General features: G+C 42.7%; 2 protein-coding genes across 2 annotated transcripts in view; one reads left to right on the forward strand and one right to left on the reverse strand.

Annotated features, from left to right (window-relative positions):
* Positions 1–6,019, reverse strand: part of TTBK1 (tau tubulin kinase 1) — a 60,881-nt gene extending 54,862 nt beyond the window's left edge. Inside the window, exon 1 of the mRNA XM_066595429.1 lies at positions 5,947–6,019. The gene's annotated coding sequence lies outside the window, so the exon portion shown is untranslated. The remainder of the gene's footprint in view (positions 1–5,946) is intronic.
* DNPH1 (2'-deoxynucleoside 5'-phosphate N-hydrolase 1) overlaps positions 1–26,310 on the forward strand; it is a 66,515-nt gene that overhangs the window by 14,899 nt on the left and 25,306 nt on the right. The window lies entirely within an intron of this gene.

Raw genomic sequence — 26,310 nt, forward strand, 5'->3', positions numbered from 1 at the left:
CCCTGCAGCAATAAAAACTTGAATCATCAGTGTCAGCTGACAGTAACAACACCTGGAATTGTCAGTGTCACCCTGCAGTAATAACACCTGGAATAGTCATTGTCACCCTGAAGTAATAACTAGAATCATCAGTGTCACCTGACAGTAACAACACCTGGAATAGTCAGTGTCACCCTGCATTATTAACAACGGGAATCGTGACTGTCACCTGACAATAACAACACCTGGAATATTCAGTGTCACCCTGCAGTAATAACAACTGGAATCATTAGCGTGACCTGACAGTAATAACAATACCTGGAATAGTCAGTGTCACCCTGCAGTAATAACTAGAATCATCACTGTTACCTGACAGTAATAACAACACCTGGAATCATCAGTCTCACTGCAATAATAGTAATCCCTAGAATAATCACTGTCACACAGCAGTAAACGTAAAATCTAGAGTTTCCAGTGTCACCCTGCAGTACTAATGAGACCTGGAATTATCACTGTCAATCAGCAATAATAGTGACACCTAGAAATAACCAGAGTCATCCTGCAATAATAACACTTGGAATAATTAGCATCACCCAACAGTAATATGAATACCTGGAATCATCAGTGTCATCCAGCAGTAACAACACCTGAAATCCTTAGTGTTATCATGCAGTAATAACACCTGGAATCATCTGTGTCTTCCGGCAGTAATAACACCTGGAATCATCAGTCTAACCCATAGAAAAATATAATAATTGGAAACAATAGTGTCACCTTACAGTAATAATACCAGCTGGAATCATTAGTGTCACCCTGCGGTAATAGTAAAACCTAGAAATAATCAGTGCTATCCTGCAGTAAGAATAACACCTAGAATCATCAGTATCACCTGACAGTAATATGAACAACTACAATCATCAGTGTCAGCCGCATTAATAGTAACAACTGAAATCATCATCACCCTGCAATAACAATAACACCTAGAATTACCAGGGTCAGCCTTCAGTAATACACTCTTTATCCAAAAAAAAAAATCAAGCCCCAAGAAGAAATGATTGGAGTCGTGGTGCGACTAGATGAACGGTGTTGTCAATTGAGACCTCAAAGTGGTTCCACCCTTGTCCTATAAAAAGGCTCTCAGAGGCTTCTTGTGTGTAGTGACCGCTTCTTCCACTTGTGTAGAGCTTGTTGACCACTAGACATGCTGTTCTGACCAGACTGTTAGGAGGTTTTGGGACCAGTGGATGTGTGAGGGCACACAAGGTGACCGGGCTCAGGACACTCTCAACAGACCACAAGTAGTGAGGATCATCCGACAAGCAAGAGCAGCTCCAACTGTTTCATTCTCCGCCATCCAGAGACAAATGGCACCATCATTACAGGCCCCTGTGTCTGTAAAAACCCATTTCCAAGCGCTTGGCTGAAGGACATTTGGTCTCACGGCGCCCATTACATGTTCTGCCTTTGACACCCACCTTCGCCTCTGTTTGCAATGGTGTCGTAAATGACGAAACTGGTCTGATACGGAGTGGAACCGAGTTGTCTTCAGCGACAAATGCAGGTTTAGATTGGGCGCTGACAACGGTCATGTTCATGTCTGGAGACCTTGGGGTGAGCGCCCCAATCATGCCTTTGCTGTGGAGTGGCACACTGCCCCCTGCTGGTGTGATGGTCTAGGGGCATCGCACACAACAGTTGGTCACCCCTAGTAGTGGTACAAGGGACAATGACAGCTCAGCGATAGGTTCAGGACATCCTGCAGCCATATGTGTTCCTCTCATGGCGGCTTCCAAGAGGCAGCAGGATAATGCTCGGCCGCAAACACAAGGGGGTCATAGCAAGACTGTCACACTTCCGTGGCCGCCAGGTGGCCAGATTTCATCGCCAATAGAACATGTATGGGACCATCTGGGATGCAAACTTTAACAGCCTACGAGTTTGCATGATCTGGAGGCTCAGTTGCAGCAAATGTGGAGTGATATACCGCAGCATACTACACAGAAACCGTATACCCCCATGGCCACCCATATCACAACTTGTATCCAAGCTAGAGGCGGACCAACACGATACTGGAGTCTCCATACCCCCGTATCACATCTTGTATCCAAGTAGAGGTGGCCCGACAGGATACTAGAGCCACCATGCCTGCTTATATCACATCTTGCATCCAAGCTAAAGGCAGCCCAACAGTGTACTAGAGCCTCTATTCTTCCCCGTATCACATCTTGTATCCAAGCTAGAGGCGATACAACAGGGTACTAGAGCCTCCATTCTTCCCCTATCACATCTTGTATCCAAGCTAGAGGCGATACAACAGGGTACTAGAGCCTGTATCACATATTGCATCAAAACTAGAGATGGCCAAGAGAGTACTAGTGCCTCCATGCCACCTGTATCACATGTTGTATCCAAGCTAAAGGTGGTACAACAGGTTCTAGAGCTTCTAGAGAAAGTGTTCTGTCATCCACAATAAATTACCCTTTAGCTCTGAAATAGTAATCACGTACTCATGTCAATATTACAATCACACAGAGAAAGTTTCATTTGATTCTGACAACTTCTAGGAGAGGGATTGTTTTTTGACAATGAGTGTAATAACACCAGTTTCAAACTGCAGTGTTAATAATAACACCAGAAATCATTAATGTCATCTGGTAGTAATAATAACACCCGGGATAATCAGTGTAACCTGACAGTAACAACAACTGGAATTATCTGTCTCACTGCAGTAATAGAAATCCCTGGAATAATCACTGTCACACAGCAGTAAAACTAAAACCTAGAATTACCAGTGTCACCCTGCAGTAATACCAAGACCTGGAATCATCAGTACGAATCAGCAGTAACAGTAACACCTAGAAATAACCAGTGTCATCTTTCAGCAATGATACCTAGAATCATTAGTGTCAGCTGATAGTAATATGAACAACTGGAATCATCAGTGTCTGCAGCGAGTAAATATAACACCTGGAATCACAAATATCACCAGTATCACCCAACAGTAATAGTAGGACCTGGAATCATCAGTATTACTCTGCAGTAATGATAACACCTGACAGTAATAACAAGACCTGTAGTCATCAGCGTCACCTTACAGTAATAATGATCCCTGGGATTATCAGTATCGCCCGCTAGTAATAACACTTGGAATCATAAATGTCATCCTGCAGTATTAATAACATCTAATATAAAAAGGTAATAATAACACCTAGAATCACACGTATCACCCTGCAATAATAATGCCCGTGTCCTTCTGCAGTAATAGTAATCCCTGATATAATCAGTGTCATCCCACAGTAAAAGTAAAACTCTTGAATCCCCAGTGTCCCCCTGCAGTAATGCTAATCCCTGGAATAACTAGTATCACTCTGCTATAATAAAACACCTCATCAGTGTCACCAAACAGTAATACCAACACCTGGAATCATCAGTATCACCCACGATAAATAATAATGCCTAGAATTATCAGTGTCACCCGACAGTAATACCAACACCTGGAATCATCAGTGTCATCGGAGAGTTATATAAACACCTAGAATCACCAGTATCACCCACCAGTAATAATAACACCTGGAATCATCAGTGTCACCCGACAGTAATATAAACACCTAGAATCATCAGTGTCACCCGACAGTAATACCAACACCTGGAATCATCAGTGTCACCCACCAGTAATAATAACACCTGGAATCATCAGTGTCACTCGACAGTAATATAAACACCTAGAATCATCAGTGTCACCCGACAGTAATATAAACACCTAGAATCATCAGTGTCACTCGACAGTAATACCAACACCTGGAATCATCAGTGTCACCCACCAGTAATAATAACACCTGGAATCATCAGTGTCATCCAACAGTAATACTAACACTTGGAATCATCAGTATCACCCACCAGTAATAATAACACCTGGAATCATCAGTGTCACCCGACAGTAATATTAACACCTAAAATCATCAGTGTCATCCAACAGTAATACAAACACCTGGAGTCATCAGTGTCACCCAACAGTATTATAAACACCTGGAATCATCAGTGTCACCCATCAATAATATAAACACCTAGAATCATCAGTGTCATCTAACAGTAATATAAACACCTAGAATCATCAGTGTCACCCGACAGTATTATAAACACCTGGAATCATCAGTGTCACCCATCAATAATATAAACACCTGGAATCATCAGTGTCATCCAACAGTAATATAAACACCTAGAATCATCAGTGTCATCCAACAGTAATATAAACACCTAGAATCATCAGTGTCACCCGACAGTAATATAAACACCTGGAATCATCAGTGTCACCCATCAATAATATAAACACCTAGAATCATCAGTGTCACCCGACAGTAATATAAACACCTAGAATCATCAGTGTCACCCGACAGTATTATAAACACCTGGAATCATCAGTGTCACCCAGCAGTAATATAAACACCTATAATCATCAGTGTCACCCAGCAGTAATATAAACACCTATAATCATCAGTGTCATCCAATAGTAATATAAACACCTAGAATCATCAGTGTCACCCAGCAGTAATATAAACACCTGGAATCATCAGTGTCACCCATCAATAATATAAACACCTAGAATCATCAGTGTCATCCAACAGCAATATAAACACCTATAATCATCAGTGTCACCCAGCAGTAATATAAACACCTAGAATCATCAGTGTCGCCCATCAGTAAAAATAGCACCTAAAATCTTCAGTGACACCCTTCAACAATAACAACACTTGGAATCTCCAGTGTCACCTACCACTATACAATAACACCTGAAATCACAATTGTCACCCTGCAGTAATAACAACAACTGGGATATTCAGTGTCTCGCTGCAGTAATAGTAATCCCTGAAATAATCAATATAAACCTGCAGTGAAAGTAAAATCCAGTTTGCAGCAACAGTAATCCTTGAAATTACTAGTATCACCCCACAGTAATAATAACAGTCAGAATAATCAGTGTCACCTTTCAGCAATAACAACTCCTGGAATCACAAGCGTCACCCTGCAGGATTGATAACACCTGGAATCATCCTTAACATCCAGTCATAATAGCAACACCCGTAAATAAAAATGTAATCAGCGTAATAATAACACCTGGAATCAACAGTGCCATTTGCCAATAATAACACCTTGAATCATGAGTGCCACCAACAGTGTTATCTGCCTGTAATATTAACACCTGGAATCACAAGTATCACCTGAATTAATAGTAACAGCTGTCATCATCAGCCACCATAACCTGGAACCTTCAGTGTCACCCGTCAGCAACACCTAAAATGTTCTGTGTTCTTTAATAATAACTCCCCGAACTATCAGTGTCACCCCAAATAATAACACAAGAACCCATCATTGTCACCCAAGCGTAATAACATCCGGATCCGTCAGTATCACCACATAACACCCAAACCCATCACTGTCACCCTCAAATAATAACAGCCGGTCCCATCATTTTCACTCTCAAATATTAATACTTGGACCCATCAATGTTACTCCCCGAAAATAACAGGAACCCCATCAGTATCACACCTAAATAATAACACCCGGAAACATCAATGTCACCCCCAAATTACACATGGAACCATCAGTGCTACCATTAAATAATAACACCCCGGACTATCAGTGTCACCTTAAAAATAATAAAACCAGGAACCATCAACATCACCCCAAACAGTAACAGCTTGATTCAGCAGTTTTACCCCCAAAATAATAATACCGGAAACCATTAATGTCACCCGCAAATTACACCTGGAACCATTAGTGTCACCCGCAAATAATAACACCAGGAACCTTCAGTAATAGAAACACCCATAATCATCAGTGTCACCCTCACTATTAGTCACAGCCGGCAATCACTACCGTGCTTAGGTCATCCGGCTGTCAGAGTCCCCCGGTACATACGGCCCCCGCCCGGCAGAGGTCACCCCCTCCCTCCCTCCTCCACCCTCTCACCGCTTGACTCCGGTCCTTCCCGGAATTTGTGCCGGGTCTGGGCAGAGAGCGGCGCCGGGCGGCACATCGGAATGCGGGCGTCGAGCACCGGGCGTAGTGATGACCCGGCGGCCCCCAGTCTCCAGCGTGTCCCGGCTCCGGCGCTGTCCCTGGTGCTGCAGAGGATCCGGATACTCCCACAATGCACCGCGGCCACTGCACTGACGTCACGGGCTGCAACACACCCACTGACACAATGTAACACATCACACAGCACTGATACAATGTAACCACACACTGACACAGCCCTGATACATTGTATCACACCGCACTGCCACAATGTAACAGCACACTGTACTGAGACAGCACACAGCCCTGATGTGATATGGCATCACTGACACAATGTAACACAACACAGCAATGATACAACACATCACTGACACAATGTAACACAGCACTAATACAATGTAACGCACTGTACTGACACAGCCCTGCCACAATGTAACACATCACAGCAATGGTACAACATATCACTGACACAATGTAACACATCACAGCAATGGTACAACATATCACTGACACAATGTAACACATCACAGCAATGATACAACATATCACTGACACAATGTAACACATCACACAGCACTGATACAACATATCACTGACACAATGTAACACATCACAGCAATGATACAACATATCACTGACACAATGTAACACATCACACAGCACTGATACAATGTAACCACACACTGACACAGCCCTGATACATTGTATCACACCGCACTGCCACAATGTAACAGGACACTGTACTGAGACAGCACACAGCCCTGATGTAATATGGCATCACTGACACAATGTAACACAACACAGCAATGATACAACACATCACTGACACAATAAACACAGCACTAATACAATGTAACGCACTGTACTGACACAGCCCTGCCACAATGTAACACAACACAGCAATGATACAACACATCACTGACACAATGTAACACAACACAGCAATGATACAACATATCACTGACACAATGTAACACATCACAGCAATGATACAACATATCACTGACACAATGTAACACATCACAGCAATGGTACAACATATCACTGACACAATGTAACACATCACAGCAATGATACAACATATCACTGACACAATGTAACACATCACACAGCACTGATACAATGTAACCACACACTGACACAGCCCTGATACATTGTATCACACCGCACTGCCACAATGTAACAGCACACTGTACTGAGACAGCACACAGCCCTGATGAAATATGGCATCACTGACACAATGTAACACAATACACAGCACTGATACAATGTAACTACACATTGTACTGACAGCCCTGATACATTGTATCACACCGCACTGCCACAATGTAACAGCACACTGTACTGAGACAGCACACAGCCCTGATGTAATATGGCATCACTGACACAATGTAACACAACACAGCAATGATACAACACATCACTGACACAATGTAACACAGCACTAATACAATGTAACACACTGTACTGACACAGCCCTGCCACAATGTAACACAACACAGCAGTGATACAACATATCACTGACACAATGTAACACACTGTACTGAGACAGCACATAGACCTGATGAAATATGGCATCACTGACACAATGTAACACAACACAGCAATGATACAACATATCACTGACACAATGTAACACAACACAGCAATGATACAACATATCACTGACACAATGTAACACAACACAGCAATGATACAACATATCACTGCCACAATGTAACACATCACAGCAATGATACAACATATCACTGACACAATGTAACACAACACAGCAATGATACAACACATCACTGACACAATGTAACACAACACAGCAATGATACAACATATCACTGACACAATGTAACACAACACAGCAATGATACAACATATCACTGACACAATGTAACACATCACAGCAATGATACAACACATCACTGACACAATGTAACACAACACAGCAATGATACAACACATCACTGACACAATGTAACACAACACAGCAATGATACAACACATCACTGACACAATGTAACACAACACAGCAATGATACAACACATCACTGACACAATGTAACACAACACAGCAATGATACAACACATCACTGACACAATGTAACACAACACAGCAATGATACAACACATCACTGACACAATGTAACACAGCACTAATACAATGTAACACACTGTACTGACACAGCCCTGCCACAATGTAACACATCACAGCAATGGTACAACATATCACTGACACAATGTAACACATCACAGCAGTGATACAACATATCACTGACACAATAAACACAGCACTAATACTATGTAACACACTGTACTGACACAGCCCTGACACAATGTAACAGCACACAGCCCTGATGTAATATGGCATCACTAACACAATGTAACACAACACAGCAATGATACAACACATCACTGACACAATGTAACACATCACAGCAATGATACAACACATCACTGACACAATGTAACACATCACAGCAATGATACAACATATCACTGACACAATGTAACACATCACACAGCATTAATACAATGTAACACACTGTACTGACACAGCCCTGACACAATATAACACATAACAGCAGTGATACAACATATCACTGACACAATGTAACACATCACACAGCATTGATACAATGTAACCACACACTGACACAGCCCTGATACATTGTATCACACCGCACTGCCACAATGTAACAGCACACTGTACTGAGACAGCACACAGCCCTATTGAAATATGGCATCACTGACACAATGTAACACAACACAGCAATGATACAACATATCACTGACACAATGTAACACAGCACTAATACAATGTAACTCACTGTACTGACACAGCCCTTCCACAATGTAACACAACACAGCAATGATACAACATATCACTGACACAATGTAACACATCACACAGCACTGATACAATGTAACCACACACTGACACAGCTCTGATACATTGTATCACACAGCACTGCCACAATGTAACAGGACACTGTACCAACACAGCACACAACCCTGATGAAATATGGCATCACTGACACAATGTAACACAATACACACCACTGATACAATGTAACTACACATTGTACTAAGAGCCCTGATACATTGTATCACACCGCACTGCCACTATCTAACAGACCACTGTACTGAGACAGTACACAACCCTGAAGAAATATGGCATCACTGACACAATGTAACACAACACAGCAATGATACAACATATGACTGACACAATGTAACATATCACACAGCACTGATACAATGTAATAACACACTGTACTGGCACAGCCCTGATGCATTGTATCACACAGCACTGCCACAATGTAATACATCACACAGTACTGACACAATGTAACACATCACTGATAAAATGTAACAGCCCCTTGTACTGAGACAAAAAAAATATGACATCACTGACGCAATACAACAATATATCACAGAGACAACATAACACAACAATGTTACAATATATCACTGACAGTGTAACACAACACACATCACTTATACAATATGACATCACTGACTCAATGTAAGCCAACACAGCAATGATAAAATATATTTCTGACACAATGTAACAACACACAGCACTGATACAATGTAACACACAGCACTGATACAACATAACACAAAGCACTGACACAATGTTACAATACAGCACTGATACAACATTGATGCAATATGACTTTACTAACACAATGTTACACAACACAGCAATGATACAATATATCACTGACAGTGCAATACAATATAGCACTGCTGCAACATATCCCAACACACAGCACTGACATACTATAACACAACACAGAGCACTTACACAATACGGCACCACTGACACAGTGTAACACACTGCAATGATGCAATTTAACAACACACAGCACTGACACAACGCGGCACTGGTACAACATCACTGACACAGTGTTACACACAGCACTGAGGCATTACTGACATAATGTAACAACACACAGCACTATCACAACGTAACACAACACACTGCCACAATGTTTATAGCTCGTTCACATCCCCACTGTAGGTTCTCTTTTCCTGGAACCCACTGGCTGTACAGATGTGTCTTACGATGGAAGTGAGCGGACCGCATTGACTAGGATAGTGTTCGGTTTCCTTCCAGCTTTCTGGCTTTTTACAGGATGAGATGGTGCTGGATGTAGCAGTGTGTCCTATATTTTAATGGAATTCAGAGCCAGAGGCTCCGGATAGAAACTCCAACGCTGATGTGAAGAAGAACTAAAGATACCTTTAGGGCTCCCGCACACTGGCGAGACCGATATGGGGATGTGATTGACGCCCCGATATCGCTCTCACAATCCTTCTTGAAGCCCTGGATGCGAGGTGTTTCCGCAGCGAAAGAGCCTCCCATCCCTGCAGAGCTGAAGGAATCTCCTGCGGTGGCTGTCACAGCACAGAAGGAGATACTGTTCTTCTCCCATAGTTTCCTATGGGGCCGGCGGCAGCAGCGCCAGCCCCAATGGAATCAATGGGAGATGCTTGTGATCCTCTGCCACTGCTGTGACAGCAGTGGCAGGGGACTCTCCACGACAAGGATTTTTGATTTTGGTCACAGCACTCAGTCAATCAGAGGCAGCGCTTCAGGAGGCGGGGATTTTTAATCCCTGGCCAGAAAATGAGCAAAGAAGAGTGCCGGGACCTGAAAGCAGAAGCGCCGGAGATGACAGTGCTACTAAGGTGATGTATTCTACTTTTTTATCTTTCTACAGTTATTTTTTTGGGGGGGGGGGGGTGGAGGGGCTTATATTTAAAGCCTTCCCCCCACCCCCAAAGTCCTTGTCGCGAAGAGTCCCTTGCCACTGCTGTCCCATTGATTTCAAAGGGGCTGGCACTGCTTCCGCCGGCCCAATAAGAAAAAATGGGCGAGATCGCAAAAAGAAGGGACTGCATCGCAAGTGTTAAAACATCGCAAATGTGCATGGAGCCATTGGCTTCATATTTTTGCCATCTCTCGCAGCCTCGCAGCGCTGGGAAATCATGCAATTCCTTCACCAGTGTGAAGCCACCCTTACATAGAGTAACAATTGTTCAGATAACGACTATTTTTTTTGGTGAGCTAAAACGAAACAACTAGCGGCTTATCCTGTTGGTGGCCATGTTTATACTAAACAATTACATGTTATGACCAGCGGGTGTTAGCTCACTGTGCAAACTACCCGGTTTGACTTTGGGCTAGACCTAAGGGCGTTATCCCAACGGCTCCCCAGTGTTCCCGCTTTAACCCCTGTACAGGAATATGGCCTTCGCAGCGGGGAACTGAACAGTCCGCTACCTCCCGAAATAGTCCTGGTGTAGTTAGAAGCTGACCCACAGGAGTCGGCGACACTGGTGCAACGCACCATGAGACAGGCCAAAGCACACAATCAGGATATGGTCAACTGGTGGCGTACAAGCGAGGTTGGGGTCACAAGTCCAAAGGTCGGGGCAGACAGAGTTCAAGCAAAATCCAAATAACAGGTCCAAGGGTCAATGCATGGGAATCAGACACAGAATTCTTTTGCTGGGAGCAGGATCAAACCAACACCAACACTCAGGCAAAGGAAGTTAGATCCCTAGCTCAGCTATATAGGAAGGTAATGGCCGATTACCCTGCAGCTGAGCTGCGAGCACTGGAGCGGATTAACCCCTGCAGTGCTAATGGAAAGTGGAAGATAGAGTCCATTCATAAAGGAGTAGTGGAGCGACGTCCGCGTCTGCTGGAAATGGCCTAACACTACAATTTGAATCCACTCTTTGAGTGATTACCTGGCCATTAGCTGTCCTGTGTAAAGGTACCTTAATACTACACTGACACAACAGAACACAACACTGACACAATAGAACACATGACCGATACGATATCATACATCACTGATACAAAATCACAACACTGATACAACAGAACACATCACTGTTACAACATCACACAACAATGATACAACAGAACACATCCCTACGTAGATACTTCAGAGAAGAGCCACATACAGGGTTCCAATAGGACGATACTCACAGGTTTAAAAGCCCTTCACCTTTATTCAATGCACACTTGCAGATAAGCTTGTCAACATTTTGGCTGTTACTTGAAGCCTTTATCCAGTCACTGGATATAAGGGTTTCTCACAGAACACATCACTGATACAACAGAACACATCACTGACACAGTAGAATACATCACTGATACAACAGAATACAACACTGATACAACAGAACACAACACTGATACAACAGAACACATCACTGATACAACAGAACACAACACTGATACAACAGAATACAACACTGATACAACAGAATACAACACTGATACAACAGAACACATAACTGACACAACATAAAACATCACTGATACAACAGAACGCAACACTGATACAACAGAACACAACACTGATACAACAGAATACAACACTGATACAACAGAATACAACACTGATACAACAGAACACAACACTGATACAACAGAACACATAACTGACACAACATAAAACATCACTGATACAACAGAACGCAACACTGACACAACAGAACACATCACTGACATAACATAACACAACACATACAACAGAACACATCACTGACACAACAGAACGCAACACTGATACAACAGAATACAATACATCACTGATACAACATAACACATCACTGATACATAACACAACACTGATACAACAGAACACATCACTGCCACAACATAACACAACACTGATACAACAGAATACAATACATCACTGATACAACATAACACATCACTGATACATAACACAACACTGATACAACAGAACACAACACTGATACAACAGAATATAATACATCACTGATACAACAGAACACAACACTGATACAATAGAACACATCACCGATGGAAAGAGGGTGGAATACCTAAAGAAGAATATAATGTGGTCTGCGGAAACTGTAGGGCAAGTGTCAGAAAAGCTAAAGCTAATAATGAATTGAGGCTTGCAACAGAGGCCAAAAGCAATAAAAAAGGATTTTGGGGGTACGTTAAAAGCAAAAAAAAAGACAAAGATGCTAGTGGATGCTTACAAGACAAAAATGGCAAATTGGATAAGAATGATATTGAGAAGGCCGAACTTTTAAATTCCAATTTTGTATCTGTTTTCTTTCGGAAAGTAAATGGAACATCAACTGATCTTCCCTGTGCTATTGGGGGAATAAAAGAATGCAGGCCATCTATAAGCAGAGAGATGGTGAAGGAACACTTAGCTAACTTAAATGAATTCAAGTCTCAAGGTCCAGATGAATTACATCCTAGGATACTAAAGGAAGCAGCGGAGGTAATTGCTAAACCACTCACCATAATCTTTAAAAATTCCTGGAGAATAGGAGAAGTCCCAGAAAGGGCAAATGTTGTCCCTATTTTTAAAAAATGGGAAGAAGGTGGATCCAGGAAACTACAGGCCTGTGAGCCCGGCTTCCATAGATCTTTAATAAATTATTAAACAGCATGTATGCAAGTACTTGAATGAAAATGGAGTAATTAACCAGAGCCAGCATGGGTTTGTAACAAACAAGTCATGCCAGACGAATCTAATTTCCTTCTATGATAGTATCACCGTCTGGGTTGATCAGGGAAATGCGGTGGATATTGTATATCTTGATCTTAGTAAAGCATTTGACAAAGTATCTCATACTATACTTATTGAAAAAATGACCAAATATGAGATTGATAAGGCAACTGTTAGGTGGATTCACAACTGGCTGGGTGATCTACTCAAGGAGTGGTCATAAATGGCTGCACATCCAAGTGGAAGAATGTATCAAATGGGAACCACAAGGTTCTGTCCCAGGCCCAGTGTTGTTCAAAATTTTTATAAATGATCTGGCGGAGGGAGTTGATGGGAAACTGATCAAATTTGCAGATGACGCAGAGCTAGGAGGGATAGCTAACACTAGGGAAGAGAGAGAGTATTCAAAAAGATCTAGAAAAGCTTGAACAGTGGGCGGTGACTAACAGAATGGTATTTGACAAGGAGAAATGCAAAGTTTTACATCTGGGCAAGAAAAATGAAGAAAGCACATACAGAATGGTAGAAACTGGGCTAAGTAGCAGCACATGTGAAAAAGACATGAGTATGCTTATAGATCATAGACTGAACATGAGTCAACAATGTGATGCAGCAGCCAAAAAGGCAAACACAATTCTGGGATGTATTAAGAGAAGCATAGAGCCTAGATCACATGAAGTAATTATCCCCCTCTACTCTTCTTTAGTCAGACCTCATCTAGAATACTGCGTCCAGTTCTGGGCAACCTACTTTAAAAAAGACATAGACAAACTGAAGCAAGTTCAGAGAAGAGTTACCAAGATGGTGAGCGGACTGCAAATCATGTCCTATGAAGAATGGTTAAAGGATCTGGGAATGTTTAGCTGACAAAAAAAAGAAGGAGACTTAATAGCGGTCTACAAATATCTGAAGGGCTGTCACAGTGCAGAGGGATCAGCCCTACTCTCATTTGCACAAGGAAAGACTAAACGCAATGGGATAAAACTGAAATGGAGGAGACACAGATTAGATATTGGAAAAAACTTTCTGATAGTGAGGGTGATCAATGAGTGGAACATGTTATTACAGGAGGTGGTGAGTTCTTCAATGGAAGTGTTCAAACAAAGGCTGGACAAATATCTGTCTGGGATCATTTAGTGAATCCTGCACTGACGGGGGGTTGGACCCGATGACCCTGGAGGTCCCTTCGAATTCTACCAGTCTATGATACAACAGAACACATCACTGACACAATAGAACACATCACTGATACAACATCACACAACACTAATATAACAGAACATATTACTGATACAATAGAACACATAACTCATACATCATAACACAACACTGATACATCAGAACTAAGGATGAGTGAGTATACTCGCTAAGGCACTACTCGTCCGAGTAATTTGCCTTAGACGAGTATCTCCCTGCTCGTCCTTAAAGATTCGGGGGCCACCGCGGAGCGGGTAGCTGCGGGGGAGAGCAAGGAGGAACGGAGGGGAGATCTCTCTCTCCCTCTCCCTCTCTCCCGCCCGCTCTCCCCTGCTCCCCGCCGCGACTCATCTGTCAGCCGCAGTGGTCCCCGAATCTTTAAAGACGAGCAGGGAGATACTCGTCTAAGGCACATTACTCGAACGAGTAGTGCCTTAGCGAGTATACTCGCTCATCCTTAATCAGAACACATCACTGACACAACAGAACAGAACACTGATACAACATCACACATCACTGATGCAACATCACACATGACTGATACAACATAACACATGACTGATACAACATAACACAGCAGTGATATAACATACACATCACTGATACAATAGGACACATCATAACACATCACTGATACAATAGGACACATCATAACACATCACTGATACAATAGGACACATCATAACACATCACTGATACAATAGAACACAACACTGACTGATACAATAGATCACATCACTGATACAGCAAAACACCACATTGATACACCATAACACATCACTGATAAAACTCAGATAGCATTCATGGGTGAATTGGTGTTCTTGTGCTTCTGTCACTGTGTTTCCTATACCATATTAATAAACATATATTTACAGCTATGTATGTAGTTATAACCATGTATATATCTAGTCATGTATATTGTTATAGATATTTATAGTATTTTATATAGTTATATATATTCATGTAATTATAGTCTGTATATATTTATTATTATGTATATCTAAGTTCTGCATGTATTTCCCCTTGAGGGGTATTCCTCGCTCAGCTATTTATGTTATACAAGTACTAAGTTTATTTTATGTAACTGTATGTGGTTACAACATTTTGCTTTATTCACAACGAACGGTCTGTTTATGGTGAATTAAGAAAAATAGCAGGGTTCTTATGCTCAGAAATTTGACATCTTGCTAGTGGCGTTGTGAAGAGGCTTTAATTAAAGGGATTGTCCAATTGCAGGACAACCTTGCTTCAATAGGACCCCTGTATATCAAAATAATAAAGTTAACTATGCTTACTCCTCTGTGACCACCGGGATCCAGCACTGCAGCTCTGCTGTACTCCCAGTGATTGCTATGACAGATGAGGTCAAATGAAATCAGGGCAGCAGTCAGTAGGTGCAGAATCTTAACCCATACTTCTTAATTCTTCTGCGACAAAATGATTGCACAACGTTTCGACCCAAATAAGGTCTTTGTCAAGCTTGACAAAGACCTTATTTGGGTAGAAACATTGTGCAATCTTTTTGGCGCAGAGGAATAAAGAAATATGGATTAAGATTCTGCACCTACTGACTGCTGCCCTTGTTTTTACATTTGGACTATATTGGAACCATCGGTTCATGGTTCTTTGGGCTCTGCACTTACTGTCTCACTGATTGAAGTTGAAAAGTTCTGTGCTGCTCACAACTTGTCTCTTGATACTCTTAAATGAAATCAGGTGACCACTACAGCCAATGAAAAGTTGCAGCATCACTGCTCATTCTCCTGGCATTAAAGCTCACATCTTGTCTGCCACGATGCCAGTTCAGGAACGTGACGCTGCAGTGTCTCATTGTTTGCAATGGTCACCTGATTTCCTGTGACATCATCTGTCACAACAATCACTGGGACCACAGCGGGGCTGCAACGTGGAGCCCAATGGCTGAGGAGGGGTAAGCATAGTTCACTTTATTATTTGAATGCGGGAGGGTCATATTAAAGTGGGACAAACGAGTCACTGGACAACCCCTTCAAAATTTGCGGTCGTATTGCGATTTTTTGTGAATATATTGAGAACGGTACGTCCTAGAGAGCTGAAGCTTAGGCTAAAACCTTCTAAAGCACCTGATTTACCTGTTTAGTGAAGATTGGTCCAGTCGTTGGTAGGTCTGCTACCTGTGTCTTGCTATTTCAGGCAGACTCTGGCATCACTCTGCTCCTTCTGTATAAATGTACTTGTTTCTATTTTCTACCAGCAATCCACTAGTTAACCCTGCTCAGTGCTCACAGCCCAGCTGCAGCTTAATTGGTAGTTACCTCCCTCTTTAGCTGAGCTGGGAATCCTCCATCTTTGCCTCAGTATTGTTGTGTGTTTGTTTCAGAAACCCAGCACATCTAGGTTGCCTGTCTCAAAACTGTTTTGTCTATTTGATCTGTACCTATTTATTCTGTATGTTCTTTGACTTGTGCTTTAGGCTGTTTGTGTTTGTCCATTTCCCTCCAGTCTGTGCATCATTCTCGTCTTTGTGGTCAGTCCTGTTCTGTGTGCCCTTGGTTCAGTACTTTGTCCCTGTGTCCTATCCCTACATTCCAGCATGGGGCCGTTCTTATCAGGACGTCTACCCTGCTTTAGGCAGGGGTCTTCCCAGCTTCCTGATTAACTAAGGGCAAGATTCCCCATCTGAGATTGCCTTGCAACTGAAGTCAGCTGCAAGCCACAGCATGTCTGGTTCAAAAGCCATGCTGGTTGGTTAGCACAGTAGGTCCATTTTCTCTATCTGTAACATTATACTGAGGCCATGGATTCCACTGACCCCGCCTGCAGGGGAATCTCAGACTTATTGCAAGAATTGGTTTAGCAGCGTGATCGCAAAGAACAGATCTTGTCATACTTGTACAATCTGAACACTCGACTGAACTCCATATCTATCGACGCAGAAGTACCGCAGTCTTCTGCAGTAAGAGCAAATCCGGCTCTGTTCCCACAGTCAGTTTCTGCGTCTGGAACCGGTCTTTGATTATCTGCCCCCCACGTTACGAAGGAGATCCTAGTCAATGCCATTGGTTTATTAACCAACTGCACTTCGAGCTGGTGTCTCACCAGTTCCCTACCGAACACGGTAAAGTGGCTTTTTTTTAACAATAAATTTTATTAAAAATTTTCCAATTTACAAAACAATATAGCAGTAGGAAAAGTTATTACAGGTGTATCATAGTTAAGTAATTACAAAGTAATGTATAATCTGACTTCGCTAATAATGACTAGGTGACAATATTCCAGTATAGCCAGGATTTTCTCACCTTTCGTTGTTGTTTTTCTCGTAGAAATCAATGGCCTTGCCAGGGCCAAATTACAGGTGAACCCTCTCTGGGAGAGAGACAATCCTATGGTCAATAACATAAGTATATTTGTGGAGACATTTCGGAGGATGTTTGACAAGCCTGGTCGTACTATTTCGGTTTCCTCCTCCCTGCTACGTCTACATCAGGGTAGGCTCAACGCTGGGCAATACACCATTAAGTTTGGAACTCCAGCCTCAGAGTTGGGTTGAACAATGAGGCCATGGTAGCAGCATTCTGGCAGGGCTTGGCTGGTTACATCAAAGACGAGTTGGCTGGTCGCAAGGTTCCGACTTCCCTGGATGCTTGATCTCCCTGGCCACAAGAATTGATCTTGGTTCCAGGAGAGGACCACGGATGTTACCCAGGAAAAGAGCTCAATCCACCTGGCACCCAAGTGCCAGAGACTGCTTTTTGTCTCGCCTAGTACCTTTTTGTTTGGTGACAACCATGCAGGTTGATCGGCTCAAATTAACTGAGGAGGAGCGCAAATGCAGAGCTTCCAAAAAGTTGTGCATGTATGTATTGTGCATGCATGTAATTTAAAATCTCCCTGCTCCTGGCTAGAAAAGGTAGCTGAGAAAAAGGAGATGTCAATGGGGACGCGGCATGCGGTCCCCAGGCACATGATCACCGTTTTCCAATGGATAACAGTGATCATGTAAAAGTATCTCCCTACACCATTAACAAATGGCATAAAAAGTTAGCGATATATCTTAGGCCAGTCTCACGCAACCGGATAGGAATTGCAGATACTGCATGCGTTTGATCAACGGAAATACACAGATCATTCAAATACATTGGATTACAAAATTCCGCTCACATTAGTGGGTCGGAATTATGTGATCCGCTTGCAGAAAACAGAACGTAGCATGTTCCATTTTACCGTGGATATCCGTGACTTAAAGCCCATTGTGATCTACAGTCACGGATATACCCGCAGCCTATATGTAATTATGTGACGGCATGGGAAATATAAACAAAATACACGTAAAAAGGTGTACTGCGCATGACCGCCTGCGTGCGTACGCAGTGGTGTGCAGTACATTACGCCCTGTACACAGGGCCACAGCCGGGCTAACAGCTGAGATCCACTGCAGGCCTCCACAAGTGGATTCTTCATACAGCCATGTGAGCCCGGCAATATACAGATTGCTACCTGTAATGCCTACGTAATTTACAAAAAGTACCAGGGAACGTTAAAGCCCAATCTAGACCCATAGATAATCGCACCAAACGAAAAGCAAACGGGCGAACGATGGACTGAAAGACGAACAATGAGCGAATCTTTAACTGCATGACGGGGGCAAGATAGACACAACCATTATTGATTAAATGATGGCTTTAGAGCAAATTTTAAGCAATAATCGTGATTAAAGGGCCTTTACCTCCCTGCAGTTCCAGGAGCAGCTTGTTGAATGCCTTCTGTGTGAGACTGCCGCAGCTCAGCATGCTTACAAAGCCTCACAGAGCGACAGTTTTTACACCCTATCCCTGCTGCTGAAGTCGAGAAATATCCCCCAAAAAGTGTCGGGTTTGCAGCAAGCATAGGAAGAGGAGAAAAACACCAGTTTTATTGCCTCATGTGCCCATCTCAACTAGGCCTCCCTAAATACACCTCTTTTGAGACATACCACAGTTTTACATTATTACTTTTATCTAAGATTTAGATAAAAAGAAGGGGAAAGTGGCTCCTTTTAGGGAGTCAATTTTTTTTATGCACAAGCATGCAATGGGGCCTGGAATTTATTTAGATGTGCCCTAAAATCCAATGGTTGTTCCCTCCATTATGGGCCTAGCCATGTATCCTATAAGTAAATTGGGGCTTCAATGGGGGTATTGCTGAACACAGAACTAGTGCTATAAAATTTGGGGTGTGTCTCCCCAGTTTTTCCTGCCTGAAACAAAGGAAATGGTCATGAAATTGCTATTAATATTTTATTTATTTTTCACATGCTTTATAATATTTTTTCCCAAAACTGTGCGGACGGAATGCTCAGAACACAACTATATAAATGGGCTAAGGGGTCTATATTCCAAAATGGGGTTATTTGTGTGTGTGTGGGGGGGGGGGGGTTCTATTGTTTTGGCAGCTTGTTGGCTGTACAAGTGTGCAATGGGGCCTGTAATTTATTCAGCTGTGCCCTATGTCAACTGCATAACGGAGACTGTTGATGTTTCTTCCACCTACTTTCACCCTGATTTCCAATTCGTCTAGATCCATTTTACACATGATCCCTTCCGCATATAGGTTAAACAAGGGTGAAAGGATGCAGCCCTGTCGGATGTCTTTGCAGATCCCAAACCAATCTGTGTCCCCATACTGTGTTCTCACAGTGGCTTCTTGATTGCTATAAAGTAATTTTAGTAGCTTGACAAGATGTGCTGATACGCCCAGCTCTTGTAGGGCCTGCCATAGCTTTTCATGGTCGACGTAGTCAAAGGCCTTGATGTACTCAATAAAGCACATGTAGAAATTCTTTTGGTATTCTCAAGCTTTTTCCATTGTCCATCGCAGGTTTCAAATATGGTCGGGGGTGCCGCATCCTCGCCAGAATCCTGCCTGTGCACCAGGGAGTTCCGCTTCAACTACTAATCTCAGTCTTTCCTTTATAATTTTGAGAAGGATCTTGCTTGAATGCGGAATGAGAGCTATTGTTCGGTAGTTAGAGCAATCCCATCAGTCGCCTTTCTTTGGTAGTGGGATGAAGACAGATCTTTTACAGTCCTGTGGTCATTGTGTGGTTGTCCATACTGCCTGGCACAGCACTGTGATGGTTTTCACTGGTACTGGCAGCAATATCCCTGCCGGTGTGTTATCTATGCCTGGTGATTTATTTTTGGCTAGTTGTTTCATTGCCATAACCACTTCTGAGTCCATAATGGAGGGCTCCAAGTCCACAGCCTCCACCTCATGCAATGGTCAAGGTATGTGGTTGCAGGTATATAGGTCATCTGAGTAATCCCTCCACCTATCCTTGATACTCTGTTGGTCCTTCAGTTTATTCCCATTTTTGCCTTTGATTATGCTGTTGCGTGCCAAAACAGGCTTTTGGGCCATCTTGACCTTTGAGAATAGGCCTTGCATATGGCCTTTCATGGCTTCTGCTTCGTGTTGTTTGCAAAGCTCATTCCAGCACACTTACTTATGTTTCCTTGCTGCTCACTGAAAATCGGAATTCTGTTTCCTAACTTTGTCTTTGTTGTCGGCCTCCTTTGCTGCTCTCCTTTTATCAGCTATTCTGAGGGTTTGCTCAGACAACCAATAGCATCATATTTGCTGCTTCTTATAGGTGAGATGCTTACTGGCTGTTTCCATAACCGTGGACTGTATATCGTGCCATAGTTCCTCTAGATGCTTTTCTGATGTGTCAAGCAGTTGGAATCGGTTTGCTACCTCAATAGTGTATAATTGGGGGATTTGATCTTGATCTTAGCTGCAAGAAGTTCATGATCAGATCTGCAGTTGACGCCAGGAAAGGTTTTTATTGCAATGACTGAACTTTTTTAAATGATGATTACACAGGATGTAATCAATCTGATTTCGATGGAGGCCATTGGGAGATGTCCACATGTAAAGTTGGTGTTTGGGTTGCATAAACCATGTGTTGGCTATCCTGAGCCGATTTTCTTGGCAGAACTGTACCAGGCGATCACCGGCTTTATTTCTTTCACCAATCCCAAATCTTCCTGTGATGGTTCCTTCTGGCTGGCTGCCAACTTTGGAATTGAAGTCCCCCATAATGTTGTGGGAGAATGACTATGAAAGGTTCACCATTTTGTGTATTTTCTGTTGTAAACTGTGAAGAGGTTAAGATGGGGAAGGAAACATCCCCCACAAGAATTGAAGGAGCAGTATATTGTGTCCAAAACCAAGTCAAACCAGTTTTGACTAGCAGAGAACTTATCCAGGGTTCAAGTTACAGTTGCATGGCAAAAGGAATGTCTTTGTGTAAAAGGACAGGAAATGGCTGGCTGGAGAGAAACAGTAAGTATTTCCTTCGGACAACAAGTCAAGAATGAATAGAGCATGCTCAAGGGAAGCTCCTCCCAGGTGAATGATCTCACAGCTACCTCACAAATACTTCCCTATGAGAATGACCTAGCAGCACACAAAATTATGTAACTGTATCCTAAATTACCTAACTTCCTGATTTGAAACCTTATATAAACTTTTACCTGCCTAAACAAAGGTAGAATCTTTTTGGCAAACATGATGTAGACGTGTGGTCTTTAAGAAGGTTCTCCAGGCCTGTACATTATTCTTATCTAATATGGCACCCACAGTATATCGAATAGCGAAAATTGCGCTAGCAAATTTGGAGGCACTGCTGAGATAATGAAGATACAGAGATATGAATATATTTAATCATTATCCGGACACAAGGGGACTTTGAAGCAGAGACAGACTGATAATGAGCTCAAACAAGGTAATAAGCTGTATTCTTATGCCTATACCATCTCTCCCTCTCTGCTATGATCTGCCCCAGTCTGGGTGAGTTGAAATATAATAAGTCTGTATCAAAAGAACAATGAAGTAGATATACTGTGTGTTTTTTTTTTAAACATTGAATTTTTATTTAAGGCAAGAAAGGTGTTACAGCACATCTTTAACATACATTTCGCATACATTTCACATTCCATATACTGTATCAGTAGGCAATTGAGATTATTGACATTCTACACCTCTACAGCCTCCGTGTTTTCAGTAATTTCGCAACATATCATACAACCATATCTGATTTGTTTAAGAAGAACCTGTATTCTAGTTGCTTAACCAACTATCAGAAAGAAATAAAATTTCCACATAAATATGCGGTTTAACCATAGTTAACAAACAACTGGGCATCGCAAGACAAAATTAGTCAGTTTTGCAAGATTGCATAAATTCTCCCCATGCTCCCCAAGCTTCCTCATGTCTGCTCAAAACATTTTCTCTAAACGCCAGCCATCTCTCAAACACATTCTGCTCTGCCATCCGGTTCTTGAACTCCCCGTACAGTGGGGGGTCCGGTCCCCTCCAATGCCTAGCGATTATGGTCTTCGCTGTCATCAAGGCATGACCAATTAGATATCTGGAGTTTGGAGGGTATTTATCTAGGTCCACCAGGAGTAAAATCAATTTCGGATCTCTGCGTATCGTGATTTTTAACACTTTCTCCAACAGGTCTAGAATGTTCTGCCAGTAGTTGTTTAATTTAGGACATGACCAAAATATGTGAGAGAGAGAGCCTTTGTAGCCACAATTCCTCCAACACAGGCCGTCGCCTTTGTGTAGTCTGCTGGCTAGCAGTGTAGGAGTGAAATACCAACGCATATTAATTTTCATTTGTACTTCCATTATTCCTAAACCTCTAGTAGATTTACCCGCCTGTCTAAACGCTTTCTCCCATGTCTCAACAGGTACAACCGACCCTAGTTCCTTCTCCCAGTTTAAAATCTGAGATCTTTTTGTCAACATATTATTGCCTGTCAGAATGTCATAAAACATTCTGGTGTCTGATTTCTTTAAAATGGGTTTCATCCATATTCTTCTGTCGATTTCTAGTGGGATTCTAATTTTGTGTATTTGAGACCTCTCTATGAAATGTTTGACCCTAGCGTATTTAAATATGTCCCTTTGCGGTAGGTTGTAGTTAGCACATAGGTCCTCAAAGGGCCTGATCGCGTTTCCGGACAATAAGGTGTCTAAATCGCCTATACCCCTTTTTTTCCAATCTTTCACTCCCAGGTCAGGTATATACACGCTTAAAATTTCCAGAGGCAAGGCGGGTATCACAGAGGTGTCATAAGTGGCGACCTTCTGTGTTAGTTCTCTCCAGGCCTCCAGTGAGGCTAAGGTGGACGGGGACAAAGCCCCAGGTTTAATTTTTAGGTCAGAGTTACCCGATGAGGCTTCCAGTGAGGCTGCATACAGGAGTGGTTGGTTCGAGGGAATCCCGGAAAAGCTATTTTCCACGCCCACCCAGCCCAGCCTGTCTCCCAGATGTGTCCAGCTTTTAATTTGGTTCAGGAGAGTGGCCTTAAAGTATTTCTCTATATTAGGGATGTCTGCCCCTCCTCTGCCTCTACGCATAGCCAAGGCCGACAACGTCAGGCGGGGTTTCCCGCCGCCCCACACAAAATCCGATAACTGCTTTTGTAATTTTGCTAGTGTGTATTTTGAAATCTGTACAGGGAGGACTCTAAAGAAATATAGGATCTTGGGGAGGATCTTCATTTTATAAGTCATTATCCTTCCCATCCAAGTGAGACCTAGCCTGGACAAGCGATCTATTTCCCCCTGGGTAGAAGCCAACAGCTCCGCGTAGTTGTATTTTTCTATATCTTTTGTATCAGGAGTCATGTGCACTCCCAAGTATGGCAGGTCTTTTTTCCTCCACTCAAAGGGGAACTCCCGCTGAATTACTCTCTTTAAGTCCCTTGGGACATTAACTCCCATAATTGTTGATTTTTCTATATTGAGTTTATATAGCGATATACTACTAAAGTGTGACAGGATCTTTTGGGCTTCTCGTAGAGATTGTAGTGGATGTGTCAGGGTGAGGATGATATCATCGGCAAAGAGACCGATCTTGTGTTGACGGGAATTTAAAGGTATTCCTCTCGTCTCCAGAGAAGACCTAATTGCCTCCGCCAGGGGTTCGATTGTAAGGACATACAGGATGGGCGAGAGCGGACAGCCCTGTCTCGTGCCATTTGTTATTTTAAAGGACTCCGAGAGGACCCCGTCCACCAGTATTTTTGCCGAGGGTGTAGAGTACAAGGCCCGGATGGCGCGCAACAACCCCTCTCCTAGACCGTATTTAGACAGTGTACTGAATGCATAGTCCCAATGTACACGGTCGAAGGCTTTTTCAGCGTCCAATGTTAACATGACCGCCGGTAGACGGGACATCCTCAAGGAGTGAAAAAGATTTATGATTCTTCTCGAGCCATCCGAGGCCTGTCTCCCCCCTACAAAACCCACCTGGTCCGAATGTATCAGGTCAGGAAGAATCTCAAGCAGCCGACGTGCCAAGGTTTTTGAATATATCTTTACATCAGTGTTGAGTAACGATATTGGCCTGAAATTCGCTGGATCATCTGGATCCTTTCCTTGTTTAGGAAGGACCACAATAGTCGCCTGGAGCGCCTCCTCGGGGAAGAGGCCTTTTTGCATAGCTGCGTTAAAGTTTTTTACCGCAAAAGGGGCCAACGTCGCCAGAAATAATTTGTAATATTCGGACGAAAACCCGTCCGGGCCTGGGGCTTTTTGGCTTTTCATACTTAGGATTGTATCCGAGACTTCAGGGATCGACATTTCTTTATCCAATTCTTCCACCTGCGTGGCATTTATTTTTGGGAGATTTATTGTATTTAAAAACGCTTCTATTTTGGCGCTATTTGGTTGCTCTAGTTGGGTGTCGTTCTTTAAGTTGTAGAGTTTACTGTAGTACATACAAAAGGCGTCAGCAATTTGTTTCGGATGAGTAATCTTGTACTCCTTATTTTTTGCATTCCACACGTATGGGATACTGGCCTTAATTACCTTTTTCCTTACCAAATTAGCCATCCATTTAGATGGCCTGTTTAGCGAGGAGTATATATTAGCCCGATGCGCATTAATTTCCCTGTCAAAGTCATTCTGGAGCACCTTTCGGAGCTCCAATCGTGTTGTAAATAATTTGTCATGGATATCCGGGGACGGAGATTCCTGCATTTTCCTCTCTAGGAGCTGGATGTCCGCTGTTAGTTTTTCAGTTTTGTTAAGTTTGATTTTCTTATATCTAGCACCCAGCTTTATAAGGACGCCCCTCATGTAAGCCTTATGCGCGTTCCAGAGCGTAGTGGGGTCTATGTCTGGGGTATCGTTTAAAATAAAGAACTCCTCCATATTTTTTTGTATTTCTTTTTTATATTCGGGGATCTTCATTAAGTACGTATTATTTCTCCAGGCTCTAATTTTATGGCGGTGGCTACCTAATGCAATTTTTGTCAAGGTTGGGGCGTGGTCCGACCACGTGGCCGTACCGATCTCAGCTTTAGTTACTGAGGTTATCAAATGCTTGTCTACCAAACATAAATCGATGCGGGAGAATGTTTTATGGCGTGAAGAGTAAAACGAAAAATCCCTCGCGGAGGCATTGAGACAACGAAAGGTGTCGTATAGTGCCATCATTCTTATCCAGCTTCCTACTGTCTCGCCCTTCCTTGCGGATTTTTGTGTTGTATCGATAGGTCTCTCCGGTATTAGATTAAAGTCCCCACATAGAATTAGAGAGCCCTTTACTACTCGCGAGATT

The sequence above is a fragment of the Eleutherodactylus coqui genome, chromosome 3 (assembly GCF_035609145.1).
Source record: "Eleutherodactylus coqui strain aEleCoq1 chromosome 3, aEleCoq1.hap1, whole genome shotgun sequence".
Taxonomy (NCBI): Eukaryota; Metazoa; Chordata; class Amphibia; order Anura; family Eleutherodactylidae; genus Eleutherodactylus; species Eleutherodactylus coqui.